The sequence below is a fragment of the Nycticebus coucang genome, chromosome X (genome assembly GCF_027406575.1).
Source record: "Nycticebus coucang isolate mNycCou1 chromosome X, mNycCou1.pri, whole genome shotgun sequence".
In the NCBI taxonomy this organism is placed as follows: Eukaryota; Metazoa; Chordata; class Mammalia; order Primates; family Lorisidae; genus Nycticebus; species Nycticebus coucang.
The window spans coordinates 18,845,154-18,863,550 of NC_069804.1; the positions used below are offsets into that span (position 1 = coordinate 18,845,154).

At 43.6% G+C, this 18,397-nt stretch overlaps 1 protein-coding gene and 1 pseudogene across 9 annotated transcripts in view; one reads left to right on the forward strand and one right to left on the reverse strand.

The window, feature by feature from the left end:
• The window catches only part of MAP7D2 (MAP7 domain containing 2), a 123,761-nt gene that overhangs the window by 62,452 nt on the left and 42,912 nt on the right, over positions 1-18,397 (reverse strand). The window lies entirely within an intron of this gene.
• On the forward strand, positions 14,072-14,728 carry LOC128577896 (mitochondrial import inner membrane translocase subunit Tim29-like; annotated as a pseudogene).

An 18,397-nucleotide genomic window follows, 5' to 3' on the forward strand; every position in this document is an offset into this window, starting at 1 on the left:
GAGCCTCAAGCTGTCACCCTGGGTAGAGTGCTGTAGCATCACAGCTCACAGCAACCTTCAACTCCTGGGCTCAAGTGATTCTCCTGCCTCAGCCTCCCAAGTAGCTGGGACTGTTCCTTTTTCTTATTTAAAATATGGGGTCTCAAGCTCCTGGGCTCAATGATCCACCCACCTCAGCCTCCTGAGTAGCTGAGACTATAGATGTGCATGTGCCATGCTCAGCTCTGGGTCTGTTCATTTCGCCCTTGCACTCTAAGCTCTGGTCTTATCTTTGAATCTCTAGCACCTTGCAGACTGGAAATTACTCAAAAAGTTGCTGAATGAAAGGGTCATGAGTATTACCTCCCATTAAGGAAATCCTCCCCATTTGTACAGTTATTTTAAACTCGTGTCAGAAGTGTCATTAAAAGCAAGCGACATGTTATATCTCTGTAACCATTATCTGGAGAGTTATGGAGGGCACACAAACAAAGAAAGAAAGGCAGGCCTCCCACTGCTCCCCATATCCTGTGCCCTCCATAGCCCCCCCAACCCCCATGAGCTGACATGAAATTCTGCTCTAAATCCCATCAGTGCTCATTCTCTCACAGCCCTTTCCCCTCTTTGCTTCACAGTGGGGTACTTCCCTTTCCCAAGCACAGGAAGCTCCACTCTCCAGGGGCACTCTCTCACCAACTGGCCCTCTCCAATTCCTCTATCAGGATTTAGGCTTCTTAAGGGCAGGGCTTATATCCCATTTCTTCTGGTAGCCCCCAAAGGGCCTAGCACAGTATTTTGAACCCAGGAAGCACTCAATAAATGTGGAGTTCACGAAGGGGGAGCAGTAACATATACTAAGCACCTACTGTGTGCCATGCCCAGAATGGGTATTAAGACATATTTATTTCCCATAATCCTGTGACAGCATCAGGACAAGGACAATCACTCCTATGGCCTCTGTATGACCTGATCCTATTTAAACTTTCAAAGCCTCCACTTTCCAGATTGAAAAGGGCAAGATGGCACTGTTTTGGAACACTAGCTCTGGGGACTTACCCTCTAGGAATGTGTTGCCATGCTATGAGAAGGCCAAACTTCACAGCATGGGTCTCAGGGAAATGCTTCCATCAGCGGCCACAGCTGAGTTCTAAGCCAATAGCCACCACCAAGTGCTAGCCTTGGGAGTATGCCATCTTATCCTTCCAGCCCACTGCTGCCACCTCAGGAGAGACATCAAGTGAGAACCACTCAGCTAAGTCCAAGCAACACAAAAAGTCCTGATAAAGGAGGCAGCATCATAAACCACTGAGTTTTGGGGTACTTTGTTCCAGAAGTATAACCACAGAGATCAGTCACCTGATCAATGAAAAGCAAATAAGCAGCACTTTCCAAGCATCTACCCTACTGACCCAGGTTTTGCAGTGCCCTAGACTATTCAGGCTCACGTGCTCACAGACACTGGCTCTCACACACTTGCCATACTCCTCAGCCAGAACTGCTATAATGATGGCTCGCACTTTTCCTTCAGTCACCATGCCCTGGGCGCTGCTCCTACTATGGTCATTGACAGAAGAGCCCCCATGCATGGCACCAACTGACAAAGTGAAACCATAGCACTTGCCATTGATCACATAGACCTTCGCAGGCTCTGGCTTCACCAGAGGCTGCCCATGGCAGGCAGGAATCATGACCCAGAGGACAAAGGTGTTAACGCCCCATGGGATGCACTTTAACTAATGAGAGACAAGATAAACTGTTAGCTCTTTTTCCACCAGAGAACCACTCTGAGTCACAGGGATCTCATACCCTCTCTGTATATGGTCTGTGGGTTCAAGCAACCAGCTACATTTGGTTGCAAAGTCATGGTCAATGGGATGATACACCACCTTTTATTTCCTCTCCTTCCTTCTCTGGCTTATGTTCCTTTCCCCTCACTTTAGCTTGCTGGACATATATCCCCCAATAAAGTGTTAGTAAGTGTAAAATAGGAGGGAAACCTGTCCATGGATTCTCATAGCGGCATTAATCATAATAGCCCAAATGTCCATTCACTGTTGATTGGATGTATCAGTCAGGGTTCTCCAGAGATACAGAACCAATGGGATAAACACAGAAATAGAAATGAGAAAGGATTTATTAGGGGAATTGGCTAATGTGATTATGGAGGCCGAGAAGTCCCAAGACAGACCATCTAGAAGCTAGGAACCCTGGGATGCCAGTAGCATGGCTCAGTCTAGATCTGGAAGCCTCAGAACCAGGGAGGAGACGGTGTAAATCTCAGTCTGAGGCCAAAGGCTTGAGAATGGGGGGTGGGGGTTGGGGTGAGGGGGCACAGTTCTAGATCTGGTTTAAGTCATGGAGCTCCAGGCCAGAGAACCTAGGGTCCTGTGTCCCAGCTCCCAGGGAGAGAGAGAAACCAATTCACCTTCCCTTTGTTTCTGTTCTATCCCAGCCCGCAGCCAATTGTACAGTGCCCACCCATACTGACAGTGGATCTTCTCCATTTAGCACACACAGATCCACAGGCAGACACATTTAGAAATAATGCCTTACCAGTTCTCTAGATATTCCTTAATCTAGTCAATTGACACCAAAAATATTGGATAAATAAAATATGGTACATCCATACAATTCTGTTCAGCCATAAGAAAGGAATGAAGGGACAGGAGACACTGTGAGGGACTGCTAGTGGGTCAGGGTTTCTTTTTTTATTTATTTTTTGAGACAGAGTCTCTCTCTGTCGCCCTTGGTAGAGTTCTGTGGCATCACAGCTCACAGCAACCTCAAATTCTTGGGCTTAAGTGATTCTTTTGCTTCAGCCTCCCAAGTAGCGGGTTCAGGGTTTCTTTTGGGGAGTGATGAAACTGTGCTGGTATTAAGACAGTGGTGATGGTTGTACAATATTGTGAATATACTAAATGCCATGTGTTTATACTTCAAAATGGTTAATGTTATTGTTAGATAAATTATATTGCAATTAAAAAAATGTGCAACCCCTCTCCCAAATACAAAAAGCCTTAGGGAGGGTTCCGCAACAGGGTTTAAAATCCAAAGCCTACTTAATCTTATCTTCCAAGTCTTCCAGGTTACTTGTTTTTCTTTTTCCTCCCAAATACCTAGATGATATTTCTGGTTCCAAATGCATATGTATATGGTACACTTGAGTATATAAAAGTCATATTGTTCCATAAAGTGTCTTTGCCACACTATCCTAAGAGCTTTGTCATTAATTATATTTTGTAAAATTCTGGGGAACAAAAATGAACACTGGCAAGCTATAAGAAAAATAAATGTCGGCTCGGCACCTGTAGCTCATACAATGGAGCTGGCGGGATGGAATCCAGCCCGGGCCTGCCAAACAACAATGACAACTACAACCAAAAAACAGCCAGGCGTTATGGCAGGTGCCTGTAGTCCCAGCTACTTGGGAGGCTGAGGCAAGAGAATCTGTTAAGCCCAAAAAGAGTTTGTGGTTGCTGTGAGCTATGACACCATGGCACTCTACCAAGGGCGACATAGTGAGACTCTGTCTTTAAAAAAAAAAAAAAAAAAAAAAAATTCATGTCTGTTATTGCTTTTTAAAAAAGCAGGTGATAAAGAAATTAATAAATGATAAATGTGTTGTGATAAACAGGTGAGATTTCATGAACTGACATGTGTGAAGAATGATCCATATAATAAATGCTCATTAAATGTTAGTGGCCATTAGTTTCTGAAGAGGGGGTTATATTGATAGATTAAAGAAATGCAGACTCTGTACCCAGCACAGTGGCTCACGTCTGTAATCCTAGCACTCTGGGAAGCTGAGGAGGGAGGATCTCTTGAGCTTGAGACCAGCCTGAACAAGGGTGAGACCCCATCTCCACTAAAAATAGAAAAAATCAGCTGGGCTTAGTGGTGGGCGCTTGTAGTCCCAGCTACTTGGGAGGCTGAGGCAGGAGAACTACTTGAACCCAGGAGTTTCAGGCTGCTGTGGGCTAGAATTAGGCCATGGCACTCTAGCCTGGGCACAGAATGAGACTCCATCCAAAAGAAAAAGAAATGCAAACTCCAAAAAGTCATGACCTGCCCAATGTCATATTAAGTGGGAGGGTTCTGATTATTTCTCTGACTCTAAATACATTGTAAATTCTCCTGGAATTTGCTGTTTTCCTGGGGGAGGGTAGGTGGGATCAGATTCAGATCAGCAAAGGGCAGGAGGTGGAAATTCCAGATAAGGGTAATGGTATATGCAAAACCCTACTAGAAAATAACAGTTAAAGCCCATAATCTAATTGAACTTCAATCTTTCGAGAGGGAACTGAAAATTAATTGACAGAATTTAGAACCTTTTTCTTTTTTTTTTTTATTAAATCATAACTGTACACATTGATATGATCATGGGGCATCATACACTCGCTTCATAAACCATTTGACAGATTTTTATCACAGTGGTTAACATAGCCTTTCCGGCGTTATCTCACTTACTGTGCCAAAACATTTACATTCTACATTTACCAAGTTTCGCAAATACCCCTGTAATATGCACCACAGGTGTGATCCCACCGATCCCCCTCCCTCTACCCACCACCCCCCCCTTTCCCACTTCCCCCTATTGTTAAGTTGTAGCTGGGTTATAGCTTTCATGTGAGAGTCCCAAATTAGTTTCATAGTAGGGCTGTGTACATTGGGTACTTTTTCTTCCATTCTTGAGATACTTTACTAAGAAGAATATGTTCCAGCTCCATCCATGTAAACATGAAAGAGGTAAAGTCTCCATCTTTCTTTAAGGCTGCATAGTATTCCATGGTGTACATATACCACAATTTATTAATCCATTCGTGGATCGATGGGCACTTGGGCTTTTTCCATGACTTAGCTATTATGAATTGGGCTGCAATAAACATTCTGGTACAAGTATCTTTGTTATGTTGTGATTTTTGGTCTTCTGGGTATATGCCCAGCAGAGGAATTACAGGATTGAATGGCAGATCTATTTTTAGATCTCTGAGTGTTCTCCATATATCTTTCCAAAAGGAATGTATTAATTTGCATTCCCACCAGCAGTGCAGAAGTGTTCCCTTTTCTCCACATCCACGCCAACATCTCTGGTCTTGAGATTTTGTGATATAGGCTAGTCTCACTGGAGTTAGATATCTCAAAGTAGTTTTGATTTGCATTTCTCTGATGATTAAAGATGATGAGCATTTTTTCTTATGTCTGAAGGCCGTGCGCCTGTCTTCTTCAGAGAAGTTTCTCTTCAAATCCCTTGCCCATGGGATATGAAGAGAAACTTTGAGCCTGCAATGGGATCCCTTGTTTTTTTTCTTGCTGATGCGTTTGAGTTCTCTGTGGATTCTGGTTATTAAACCTTTGTCAGAGATATACCCTGCAAATATCTTCTCCCATTCTGAGGGCTGTCTGCTTGCTTTGCTTACTGTGTTCTTAGCTGTGCAGAAGCTTTTTAGTTTGATTAAGTCCCAGTAGTGTATTTTTGAAGCGGCTTCAATTGCCCGGGGGGTTCTCCTCATGAAATACTCACCCAGACCGATTTCTTCAAGGGTTTTCCCTGCATTCTCCTCTAGTATTTTTATAGTTTCATGTTTTAAGTTTAAATCTTTAATCCAATGAGAGTCTATCTTAGTTAATGGTGAAAGGTGTGGGTCCAATTTCAGTCTTCTGCAGGTTGCCAGCCAGTTCAGCCAGCACCATTTGTTAAATAGGGAATCTTTTCCCCACTGAATGTTTTTAATTGGCTTGTCAAAAATCAAATAGCGGTAAGTAGCTGGATTCATCTCTTGGTTCTCTATTCTGTTCCAGATATCTACTTCTCGGTTTTTGTGCCAATACCATGCTGTTTTGATCACTATCGATTTGTAGTAAAGTCTGAGGTCTGGTAGTGTGATTCCTCCTGTTTTGTTTTTATTTCTGAGTAATGTCTTGGCTATTCGAGGTTTTTTCTGATTCCATATAAAACGAAGTAATGTTTTTTCAAGATCTTTAAAATATGACAGTGGAGCTTTAATAGGGAGTGTGTTGAAATTATATATTGCTTTGGGTAGTATGGACATTTTGATAATGTTGATTCTTCCCAGCCATGAGCATGGAATGTTTTTCCATTTGTTAACATTTTCAGCTATTTCTTTTCTTAGAGTTTCATAGTTCTCTTTATAGAGATCTTTCACGTCTTTTGTTAGGTAAATTCCCAAATATTTCATCTTCTTTGGTACTACTGTGAATGGGATAGAGTCCTTAACTGCTTTTTCAACTTGACTGTTGTTGGTGTATATAAAGGCTACCGATTTATGAATGTTGATTTTGTAACCTGAGACGCTGCTGTATTCCTTGATCACTTCTAGGAGTTTTGTAGTAGAGTCCCTAGTGTTTTCCAGATACACAATCATATCATCTGCGATGAGCGAAAGTTTGATCTCTTCTGACCCTATATGGATACCCTTGATCGCCTTTTCTTCCCTAATTGCGGTGGCTAAAACTTCCATTACAATGTTGAAAAGCAATGGAGACAATGGGCAGCCTTGTCTGGTTCCTGATCTGAGTGGAAATGATTCCAATTTAACTCCATTCAATATGATATTGGCTGTGAGTTTGCTGTAGATAGCTAGACCAATTTTCTTGAGTGTTCTGATCATGAAGGGATGCTGGATATTATCGAAAGCTTTTTCTGCATCAATTGAGAGAATCATATGGTCTTTGTTTTTCAATTTGTTTATGTGCTGAATTACATTTATAGATTTACGTATATTGAACCAGCCTTGAGACCCTGGGATAAAACCAACTTGGTCATGATGTATAATTTGTTTGATGTGTTGCTGGATTCTGTTTGTTAGGATCTTGTTGAATATTTTTGCATCTATATTCATTAGTGATATTGGTCTATAATTTTCTTTTCTTGTTGGGTCTTTTCCTGGTTTGGGGATCAGGGTGATGTTTGCTTCATAGAACGTGTTGGGTAGTCTTCCTTCTTTTTCTACATTTTGGAACAGGTTGAGTAATATAGGTACTAATTCCTCTTTAAAGGTTTGGTAGAATTCTGACGTGAAACCATCTGGTCCCGGGCTTTTCTTTTTAGGGAGGTTTTGTATAGTTGATGCTATTTCTGAACTTGATATAGGTCTGTTCAACATTTCCACTTGATTCTGGTTAAGTCTTGGAAGGTGGCGTGCTTCCAAGTATAGGTCTATTTCCTTCAGATTTTCATATTTCTGAGAATAAAGTTTCTTGTAATATTCATTAAGGATTTTTTGGATTTCTGATGAGTCTGTGGTTATTTCGTCTTTGTTGTTTCTGATTGATGATATTAGAGATTTTACTCTTTTTTTCCTGATTAGGTTGGCCAGAGGTTTATCTATTTTACTGACCTTTTCAAAAAAACCAGCTTTTTGATTTATTGATCCGTTGTATTATTCTTTTGTTTTCAATTTCATTTAATTCTGCCCTAATTTTGGTTATTTCTTTTCTTCTACTGGGTTTGGGGTTGGAATGTTCTTCCTTTTCCAGTTGCGTGAGATGTCCCATTAAGTTGTTAACTTCCTCTCTTTCCGTTCTCTTGAGGAAGGCTTGCAGTGCTATAAATTTCCCTCTTAGAACTGCCTTTGCGGTGTCCCAGAGGTTCTGATAGCTTGTGTCTTCATTGTCATTTTGTTTCAAAAAATTGGCGATTTCTTTCTTCATCTCATCTCTGACCCAGCTGTCATTCAGCATAAGGTTATTTAACTTCCATGTTTTTGTATGGGTATGCAGATTCCTGTTGTTACTCAATTCAAGTTTTATTCCATGATGGTCCGAGAAGATGCATGGAATAATTTCTATTCCTTTAAATTTACTGAGGTTAGACTTGTGACCTAAAATGTGGTCAATTTTGGAGTAAGTTCCGTGGGCTGATGAGAAGTATGTGCATTCAGTTTTGTTGGGATGAAATGTTCTGTAGATGTCTGCTAAATCTAAATATTGGATGGTTAGGTTTAAATCTAAGATTTCTTTGCTCAGCTTCTTTCTGGAGGATCAATCCAACACTGCCAAGGGAGTGTTGAAATCTCCGACGAATATGGAGCTGGAGGAAATCAAGTTACTCACGTCTGTTAGAGTTTCTCTTATAAATTGCGGTGCATTCTGGTTGGGTGCATATATATTAATAATTGAGATCTCATCATATTGAGTATTACCCTTAACAAATATGAAGTGACCATTCTTGTCCTTCCTTACTTTTGATGGTTTAAAGCCTACTGTATCTGCAAATAAAATTGCAACACCTGCTTTTTTCTGATTACCATTTGCCCGAAATATGGATGACCATCCTTTCACCCTGAGTCTGTATTTGTCTTTTAAGTTGAGATGTGACTCTTGTATGCAACAAATATCTGGCTTGAGTTTTTGTATCCAGTCAGCTAACCTATGCCTCTTTAGAGGACAGTTTAAGCCATTCATATTGATGGAGAGTATTGATAAGTCTGATGGAATTTTGGGCATCGAGTTTTTCAAAGGTCCAGTGGACATTTTTAATCCTTTCGCCAGTGTGGAAGTTGGAGTTTGATCCGAAGTTTCTGAGTGTGTTTACTTTTGTGGTATAGGATTGGGTTGGTCATTGTGGAGGATAGGTCTGAGAATATCCTGAAGAGCTGGTTTACTTATGGCAAATTTTTTCAACATATGAATGTCATTGAAGTATTTAATTTCTCCATCATAGATGAAACTCAGTTTAGCTGGATACAAGATCCTGGGTTGAAAGTTTTTTTGCTTTAGGAGATTAAAAGTTGATGACCACCGTCTTCTGGCTTGAAAAGTTTCAGCAGAGAGATCTGCAGTTATTCTAATATTCTTTCCTTTGTACGTTATAGTTTTCTTTCTCCAGGCTGCTTTGAGAATCTTCTCTTTCATGTTAACTTTAGTGAAACTAATTATGATATGTCTGGGGGATGACTTATTGGGGTTGAATCGTGCTGGGGTTCTGAAGCTGTCTGCTATCTGAATTTCAGATTCTCTAGGCATGTCTAGAAAATTTTCTTTCATAATTTCATGCAGAAGGGCCTCTGTGCCCCTGGAGGCCACTTTATCGTTCTCAGAAATCCCTATAATTCTTATGTTGCTTTTTTTCGAATTATCTGAGAGTTCTCTGAGTGAGTGATCCGTTTTTGCTCTCCATTTCTCTTCCTCTTTGAGAGATTGGGAGTGTTCGAAGACTTTATCTTCAATGTCAGAAATCCTTTCTTCTGCTTGCTCCATTCTGTTACTGAGGGATTCTACTGTATGTTTCATATCTTTGAGGGCTGTAAGTTCTTGCTTCAGTGTGTCTAAGTCTTTGGTGGTTTTGTCTTTAAATTCGTTAAATTCTTGAGACAATTTTTGAATTTCTCCTCGAATTCCTAATTCCATTTTATTAATCTTGTCTGCAATCCAAATTCTGAATTCGATTTCTGACATCTCAGCCAGTTGTTTATGAATGGGATCTTCAATCACATCTGCCGTATCTTTTCTTGGGGGGGTTGATCTATTCATGTTACCAGAGTTTTTCCGCTGATTTCGCCCCATGGTTATTTTACTCCCTTTGGTTTTTCCCCTGGGGTTTTATCGAGGGCCCGTACAGTGTTGTGGCCTGAGAAACTGGGGCCCTGTCTGGTGTGGTGGAGCAAAGTGGTTCTGTCTTGTTTTCAGCTGGTTTCTGTTCGATCCTATTGCAACTTCTACTCTGGCTTGAAGTCTCAGCTGTGTGGAAAAATCAGCAATTAAGTCACCCCGCCTGCCCACCTCTGGCCCCAGTTGGAAAAGGAGAATCAAACCTTCGTACAACCGCACACCCAGGGCACCGCCTGAAAAGTCCTCAGTCTATTAGCCCAGTTCAAAAGGTCCAAATCAACTGTCTCAATCGGCACCTGTCTCGGGTGGGAGAGTTCAAGAGGTCTCTGGGAACTGGATCACAGGGGCCTGGTGACTCCTCTGACACGGCTCACCCCAGTGCAGCGTGGAGTCAGGAGGAGCCACCCAGCAAACAGAGCAGTCTAGGAAGGTTGACGTCTCCTTCCCCACTTTGCCCCTCCGTCGGACCCAGTCACTGGTATCTCTGCAGATGGCTAACCCAGTTGCCTGCAGTGAACAGACACTACAGGGGTTTGCACCTGCCTGAATCGCAAGGAAGTCTGCCAGGCCCCCGCAGACTGCCGCTATCTAGCAGGAGGAGATGGAGCCTGACATCTTTGAGTGTTTGATGCAGGTGATGGGAAGGAGGTGTTCACTCAGGCTTAGCTCCGTCCCTGATGGATGCTGCTAACAGAACAGACAACTTTGCGGGGTTCTGTCTCTGTTCCTGTCGAAATCGCCTACAGAAGACGGGCTGTTTTGAGTTCAAACGTCTTTGCTGTTGGAGGTTTGCGTCCGATCACCTCTCTGGGTCGGCCCCGCCCTGGAAGCTTCCCAGGTTTGTGAGCAGTGTCAGGAAATCCCCCGCTCACCGGTGGCCTCCTCTGGTTGCCCAGGGAGACAGAGGGTGTGGCCTCAGAATATCCAGAAGTGAGCGTTCTGCCGTTAAAGAAAAAACGGCTGTTGATCTACCTCCAGGGAACTGCTGCTCTGGTGTGGGCACTCAGGCGACCCTTTTCTCCTCTGTCTCACGCCCCAGAGTCAGCACTGAGCAGCGGCAGTTTGTGCTGGGTCCACACCCCTCAAGAGATCCCCCAAGAATCAGAACTCTTGGGGGATAGGCCCCCAGACCCCGATTGGGAGTGGGGGGGGGAAGCTAAGAGTTTCATTCAGTTTTACGCAACAATACGGCCCGGGGAGGGCTCCTGCACTGCACCGCAGGGAAGTGCCACCAAGGCTTGATTTCCCCTCAGCAGAGTGCCCTCTCCTCGCTCACGTGTCCCAGAGTCAGCGCTGACCTGACGCAGCTCAGGCACTGTGCACTCCCCTCGAGAAATCACCCAAGGATCCTAACTCCTGGGGGATAGGCCCTCAGACCCCGAGTGAGAGTAGGGGCTCTCAGCTCTCAGCAGGGAAGCTAGAGTCTTATTCAGTCTTGGGCCCCGTATGCCCGGGGAGGGTTGCTGCACTGCACCGCAGGGAAGTGCCGCGAGGCGTGACTCCCCCTCAGCCCGGTGCCCTCTCCTCACTCGCGCGCCTCAGAGTCAATGCTGACCAGTCGCAACTCGGGGACTGTCCACTCCCCTTGAGAAATCACCCAAGGATCCGAACTCCTGGGGGACAGGCCTCCAGACCTCAGTGGGCGGGAGGGGAGCGCCGGGAGGGTTGCCGGCGAAGGATTCCCAAAGTTTTATTCAGTTTTATGCCTGGCAGGAAAACGCCATGGCACCCCAGTAGGGGAGGTAGGTCCAGTTTTTAGAAGGTCTCTCCCGTGGAGTGTAGTGGGAGGGGCTTTAATTTCTGCCCGCTTGTTTAATTGTGGGGCTCTTGAGCCGGTCTCATGGGGGAGGGGGACTCCCGTCCGCTTGGTGGTGGATTTTGTACCTTTTGTTTGCGTCCTTGTGATCACAGCTTGCCTCAGCGGTGTTGATGTGCGTTCTTCAACCTTCTCTCTTGGTGAGGCTCAAGTCCACCAGGATACTTACTAAATTCCTGTCCCTTAACTCTCCTTCTGGACAGGAGCCTCTGTTGAAAGCTGGCTTCAGTCCGCCATCTTGTCTCCCTCCTAGAACCTTTTTCATCATTGCACCAGGGTACATTGTTTTTGTACAGAAAGCATCACATATTCCTGTCTTACATTTTTCACTTAAAATCTCAAAACTAATTACAGTCTCATAAGGTCACTAGACTTTCCATTTAAATTACTTTCAGTGCAGGGCTAAATCTCAATTGCCTCCACACCTCAGGAAGACTGCTTTAATGCAATGGCCTGTGATGAAAAGAGCAAAATTATCTGGCAAACTACTTTTTCTTCAAAATGAAATTCTCGCCTGTTAAAGGTACTCTGAGAACATTAAAATCAACCTGTAACTATTAAAATCAGGGCTCAATCATATCAGTATACAACGTGCAAAAAAGAAAACTAAAAAATCAATTTAATGTATGACTTTGCAAATCATAGAATTTAAAGTGGAAGCACTCTCAGAGGCCCTGTTCAGACAGAAAGATGGGTTTGTTCCATTCCCCTCTCTACCAGAAAGAGAACTGTCTTTATGTTCTTGGCTTCTTCCATACTACCCACCCAATATGGTAGATCAGTTCTTGGACTTTTATTATTCACATGAACAATGTAGTGGGTAGAGTTTCAGGACTACAAGAAGTGAAGCAACTTTGACACCTGAAGAGAAGGAAGTTAGCGAGAGGGAGCCAAGAGCCATGCTGAGCCACCTCTGGGGAGAGTTCTGACTGGAAGCTGAGCGAGGGAAGGGTTTCTAGATTCTTAGAAGGTATAAGGTGTGGGAGCCAGAGAAAGAGGCAAAGAGCTGCAGGTTAGGAATTAATTCATCTTCTGACAGTTTTCTTGTCTCCAGTAAATATATGAATTGCTTTTCATGTTTTTTGACTACTGAATTTATTTGGCTGTTATGTGGGGTTCTTATATTCATTTGGGATACTCATTTTAGAAACAAATACGTAGGCAGGAACTAATCTCAGGAGAATCATAGAGTTAAAAGGCCTATCGGTGACCATTTGCTGCATTTTCTATTTCTGAGAAGAGCAGAACCAGGGAGCTTCAACTTGAAATTTGTGTCTCAGGAAGATGCCCTTTCTTACAATAACTTAATGAGTTTTCCAAGTATATTTTTTGGAGTGGGGAGGCTCTAATCCAGTGATTCTCAACTTTTAGTGTACATCAGAATCCTTTAGAGAGGTTATTAAAAACAGATTGCTGGGCTTACCCCAGAGTTTCTGATTTAGTAGGTCTGAGGTGGAGCCTGAAATTTTGCATTTTAAATAAATTCTCAAGTGATGCTCATGCTGCTAGTCTCAGATCACACTTTGAGAATCACTGACCTAATCCATTTCTCACTGACTACAATCTTCTGAACTGGCTCAAATGTCCGATTCAATGATGAGAACAAGTCACCATTACAACCCAATTCATGACTTCCAACATGTCCCTTTCAAGGACAATGTCATAATTTATACTTTTAAACAGGCAGGACTGGAACTAGCATTTAAGTTCAATAACCCTTGACTATTAGGATGAAATGTGTAGCTATCCAGACATCAAAATGCGTTTTTTTAGGCGGCGCCCATAGCTTAGTGGGTAGGGCATCAGCCATATACACCGAGGCTGGCGGGTTTGAACCCAGCCCCAGCCAGCTAAACAACAATTTGACAACTGCAACAAAAAATAGGCAGGCAGTGTGGTGGGTGCCTGTAGTCCCAGCTACTTGGGAAGCTGAGGCAAGAGAATCACTTAAGCCCAAGAGTTGGAGGTTGCTGTGAGCTGTGATGCCACAGCACTCTACCAAGGGCGACATGGTGAGACCCTGTCTCAAAAAGAAAAAAGGAAAAGAATAAAATAAAATAAAAAATCTTAGATTTGGCCAGGCAGGGTGACTCATGCCTATAATCCCACAGCACTTTGGGAGTTCAAGGTGGGATGATTACTTGAGGCCAGGAGTTTGAGAACAGCCTGGATAACACATCAGGACCCTAACTCCCCCCCACTGTTTTTAAAAATTAGCCAAGTGTGGGGCGGCGCCTGTGGCTCAGTCGGTAGGGCGCCGGCCCCATATACTGAGGGTGGCAGGTTCAAACCCAGCCCCGGCTGAACTGCAAACCAAAAAATAGCTGGGCGTTGTGGCGGGCGCCTGTAGTCCCAGCTACTCGGGAGGCTGAGGTAAGAGAATTGCTTAAGCCCAGGAGTTGGAGGTTGCTGTGAGCTGTGTGATGCCATGGCACTCTACTGAGGGTGATAAGTGAGACTCTGTCTCTACAAAAAAAAAAAAAAAAAAAAAATTAGCCAAGTGTGAAGGCCTTCCCCCACAGCCATAGCTACTCAGGAGGCTAAGGCAAGAGGCACTTGACACCAGTTCAAAGTTTTTTTTTTTACATATACAGGGTGTCCATAAAGTTCATGTGCAATTTAAAATAGTGGTCTATGTATACACAACTCTATGCTATTATGTTTTATAAAACATGCTCACTAAATTCCTAAAGGTTTCCTTTTAAAATGGCTTACTGGGAAGAGATTTTGGTCCCGAGGCTGTGTACAGGCACACTGGCGCAGAGGGAGACTGCCTTCAGGGAGGTGTTGCTCCACGCATCAGGGACCCTCCTGCGGCTGGTGCCGGCCACAAGCAACTGCAATTTGGAAGCCTACCTTGAAGTGGCTGCTCTGGCTGCAGGGCCACAGCTGCCTGCGCCACGTGAACCTGGGGCTCTGCTCGCCCGTGTACCAGACGCCGCCGTTTGACGCCCAGGCCTGTCTCTATCAGGCCTGCTGCCGCTACCTGCAGCCCCACTGCACCTACTTCCTGGGCCAATCTTGGATGTGGGCTTCGTGGGTGGCCGGTGGGTGCTAGAGGCCCGGATACATGACTGCAACATCAATGCTGACGAGTTCCTCCACTTGCCAACACACTTGCACGTCGTGGTTATTGGGCCTCCCCAGCTGTGCTCTGAGACCAATGAGCAGCTTTTCCAAGAGAAGTACAAGCCTGTCGTGCTCACTGATGATCAGGTAGACCAGGCTCTGTGGGAGAAGCAGGTCTTGCAAAAGGAGAAAGACAGGCTCGCCCTCAGCCAGGCCGACTTACAGGTGCAGTTCCAAGATGAGTTCATGGCTCCCATCCCTGGGAGACTGCTCGGGATTGTGCAATTGTTGTGAGTCCCACATGCAGAGTCACTAAGGTATGTGCAAGAGTGTCCTTTTACTAGGTTTTTAAGAGTTTGCACAGCCTTTTCTCCATTTCTTGTTGTTCCTCATTTGCTGGAATTAATTCAGCGCTTTCTTAGTTTAGGAGATAGGGAGAGCAGAGTGACCTTGTAATGTTTATCACAGCCAAAGCTACTAACGAGTTTTTTACATAAGCTTTTTTTTCCATTGGGCCTCACAGTCCCCATGACATTGGTCAGGTGACTCCCAAACCCTCCCACGACCTTTCAGATTTTCATTTTAAAATTTGAGCTGAAATGTTTTTATTCTGTGATCTATTCTGTCTTTAATTTTTGTAAGTAAAAATTTTCCCAGTTACCATGGCAACATAACAAGACCCTGTCTCTTAAAAAAATGTCAAAATTAGGCCAGACGCAGTGGTTCACATTTGCAATCCTAGCACTCTGGGAGGCTGAGGTGGGTGGATTGTTTGAGCTCAGGAGTTTAAGACCAGCCTGAGCCAGAGTGAGATCCCATCTCTAAAAATAGCCAGGGGTTGTGGCAGGAGCCTGTAGTCCCAGCTACTTGGGAGGTTGAGACCAGAGAATCACTTGAGCCCAAGAGTTTGGGGTTGCTGTAAAATGTGATGCCAGGACACTCTAACAAGGGTGACAAAGTTGAAGCTCTGTCTCAAAAAAAAAAAAAATTTTTCTTTGGCTTGGCACCCATAGCACAGTGGTTAGGGCGCCAGCCACATACACGGAGGCTGGCAAGTTCAAACCCAGCCAAGGGCAGCTAAACAACAATGACAACTGCAACAAAAAAGTATGATTATCATAACCTCTTTAAGTACCAGCCATATACATTAACGTATTACTTTTCTTAGACTTTTGTGTTTTAGGGCTACTGAAATATAACATACCCAGAATCTATGATTATACATAGATTTAACTGATCAGAAAATGTTTCATCCTTCCAAGCTACTTCCAATCACTGTCAATAGACACATAGTAAAACCAGGTTGTTTCTGCACAAAATTTCCCCATAACATCCAAATAGCCATACCAATGTCAATTTCCTTGTTTAATATTAGTTATTTGAGATGTTCCCATTGGGGAAGTTGGATGAAGGTATACAAAATGGCTTTAATTTTTTCCAGCTTTATGTGATATTATATTGTAATTATTTCAAAATTAAAAGTTAAAAATAATTTTATCCTTGCATCAAACCAGAGGAAATAAAAGAAAAAAAAAAGTTTAAAAATTCAACACAAAGATGTTATTTATTGTATTTTTTTGAAACAGGGTCTCATTATGTTGCCCAGACTGATTTTGAACTCCTGGGTTCAAGCAGTCCTCCTGCCTAAGCCTTCAGAGTAGCTGGAACTACAGGCCCATGCCATCAAGCCCCATTTTGTAAATTTTTAAATTTTGTTTTTGTTTGTTTTGTTTTGAGACAGAGTCTCACTATGTTGCCCTGGGTAGAGCGCTGTGGCATCACAGCTCATAGCAACCTCAAACTTTTGGGCTCACACAATTCTCTTGCCTCAGCCTCCCAAGTAGCTGGGATTATAGGTGCCCACCACAACACCTGGCTATTTTTTGTTGTAGTGGTCATTGTTGTTTTTTTTCTTTTTTGAGACAGAGTCTTACTGTGATGCTCTCAGTAGAGTGCTATGGCATCACAGCTCACAGCAATTTCAAACTCTTGGGCTTAAGCAATTCTCTTGCCTCAGCTTCCTAAGTAGCTGGGACTACAGGGCACCCAGTACAATACCCAGCTATTTTTGTTGTAGTTGTCATTGTTGTTTAGCAGGCCCAGGCCAGGTTCAAACCCACCAGTCCTGGTGTATGTGGCCAGTGCCCTAAGCACTGAACTGATAATCATACTTTCAAAGCTAAAGTATTGGGCGGCACCTGTGGCTCAGTGAGTAGGGCACCAGCCCCATATACCGAGGGTGGCGGGTTCAAACCCAGCCCCGGCCAAACTGCAACCAAAAAATAGCTGGGGGTTGTGGCGGGCAACTGTAGTCCTAGCTGCTCGGGAGGCTGAGGCAAGAGAATCGCGTAAGCCCAAGAGCTAGAGGTTGCTATGAGTCCTGTGACGTCATGGCACTCTACCCAGGGCGGTAAAGTGAGATTCTGTCTTTACAAAAAAAAAAAAAAAATCAAAGCTAAAGTATTAAGGGAATGAAACTACCTCTGTCACCTTGATGGCCTGTGGCTAGTTAATTAAACTAAGGCGATGAAACAAACAAAAACAGCTTACTGAACTACATTTTTCCAGAAAAATGCAGACATGATAAGAATATTACTACATAACTTACATGATTCCTAAATGATTTTCTTAAACACAATTACACAGCTAAGGACTAGTGTTTTTTTCCCCCCTAAATGTAGAATTGGGCCAAGTCTACTCAAGCTATCAAGGTCAAATAAGGAGAATGGATCCCACTCCCCTCCCTGAAACCTGGCATGTGGGCCTCACCAGTCTGCCACAAAATTCTCTGCTTGGGGTTACTGGAAGAAGGCATAGCAGTGTGGCCCTGCAGGACCTGCTCAAAGCCTCCTCTTCTATAAAATGGAGATGAGCAGCATCTACCTTATAGTGCGGAGTAAATGAGATACTGTAACACATCAAGTTGTTCAAGCTGTTCTGTGCTGGCTGTTCCCGTGTACATGTCCTTGCTTGTTTCTCACCACAGAGGTCTTATGCACATACACTTGGAAACCCAACAGGCTACCTCTCATAACAGTGATGATAAGAAAAGTGCATTACAACACCGCCAGTATAAAATCAGGGTGAGCATTCTTTTTGCACAAAATATATTTTTTATTAGGAAAAGGTATATGATCTCTTAATTTTTTTGTCTTCGGCAAAGGGTATATCATTGCTAATAACTGCATGTTCTTGTCTATACAAGTAGATACACGCTCCTTCTGATGAATCAGATCCTGTCTTTAGCAGGATAAGTAATTTCTTACAAAAAAAGGGTACAGAGATGACATCTCACAAACACTAATTATGAAGGTGGTATGTAACAGTGCTATTCTTCCATATGCATACACTTGTGATCAGTCATCCCAGGACCTCCTGTGCCAGCAACTCAGTCTGATAAATAAGCCCCCCCGAACCAAAAGACAATGTACCAAGTTATAAAATTCAACTGTGCCCAGTTTGGGGAACTGTACATATATTAATGGGCTAGACTGTCTTCTTCTAAAGGCACCATTTCTTTTTTTTTTTTGTAGAGACAGAGTTTCACTTTATTGCCCTCGGTAGAGTGCCGTGGCCTCACACAGCTCACAGCAACCTCCAACTCCTGGGCTTAGGTGATTCTCCTGCCTCAGCCTCCCAAGTAGCTGGGACTACAGGCGCCCGCCACAACGCCTGGCTTTTTTTTTTGTTGTTGTTGCAGTTTGGCTGGGGCTGGGTTTGAACCCGCCACCCTCGGCATATGGGGCCGGCGCCCTGCTCACTGAGCCACAGGTGCCGCCCAAGGCACCATTTCTTAAGCATGTACTTCATGCCAGGCATTATGCTCTATGAATGATATTTAATGTTCACAATAATCCTAGTAGGTGGGAGGCACTCCCAATTTTATAGATGAGGAAACTGAGACTGAGTTTAAGAAATCTGTCCAAAGTCATGTAGCTACTAAGTAACAAAGCTTGAATTTGA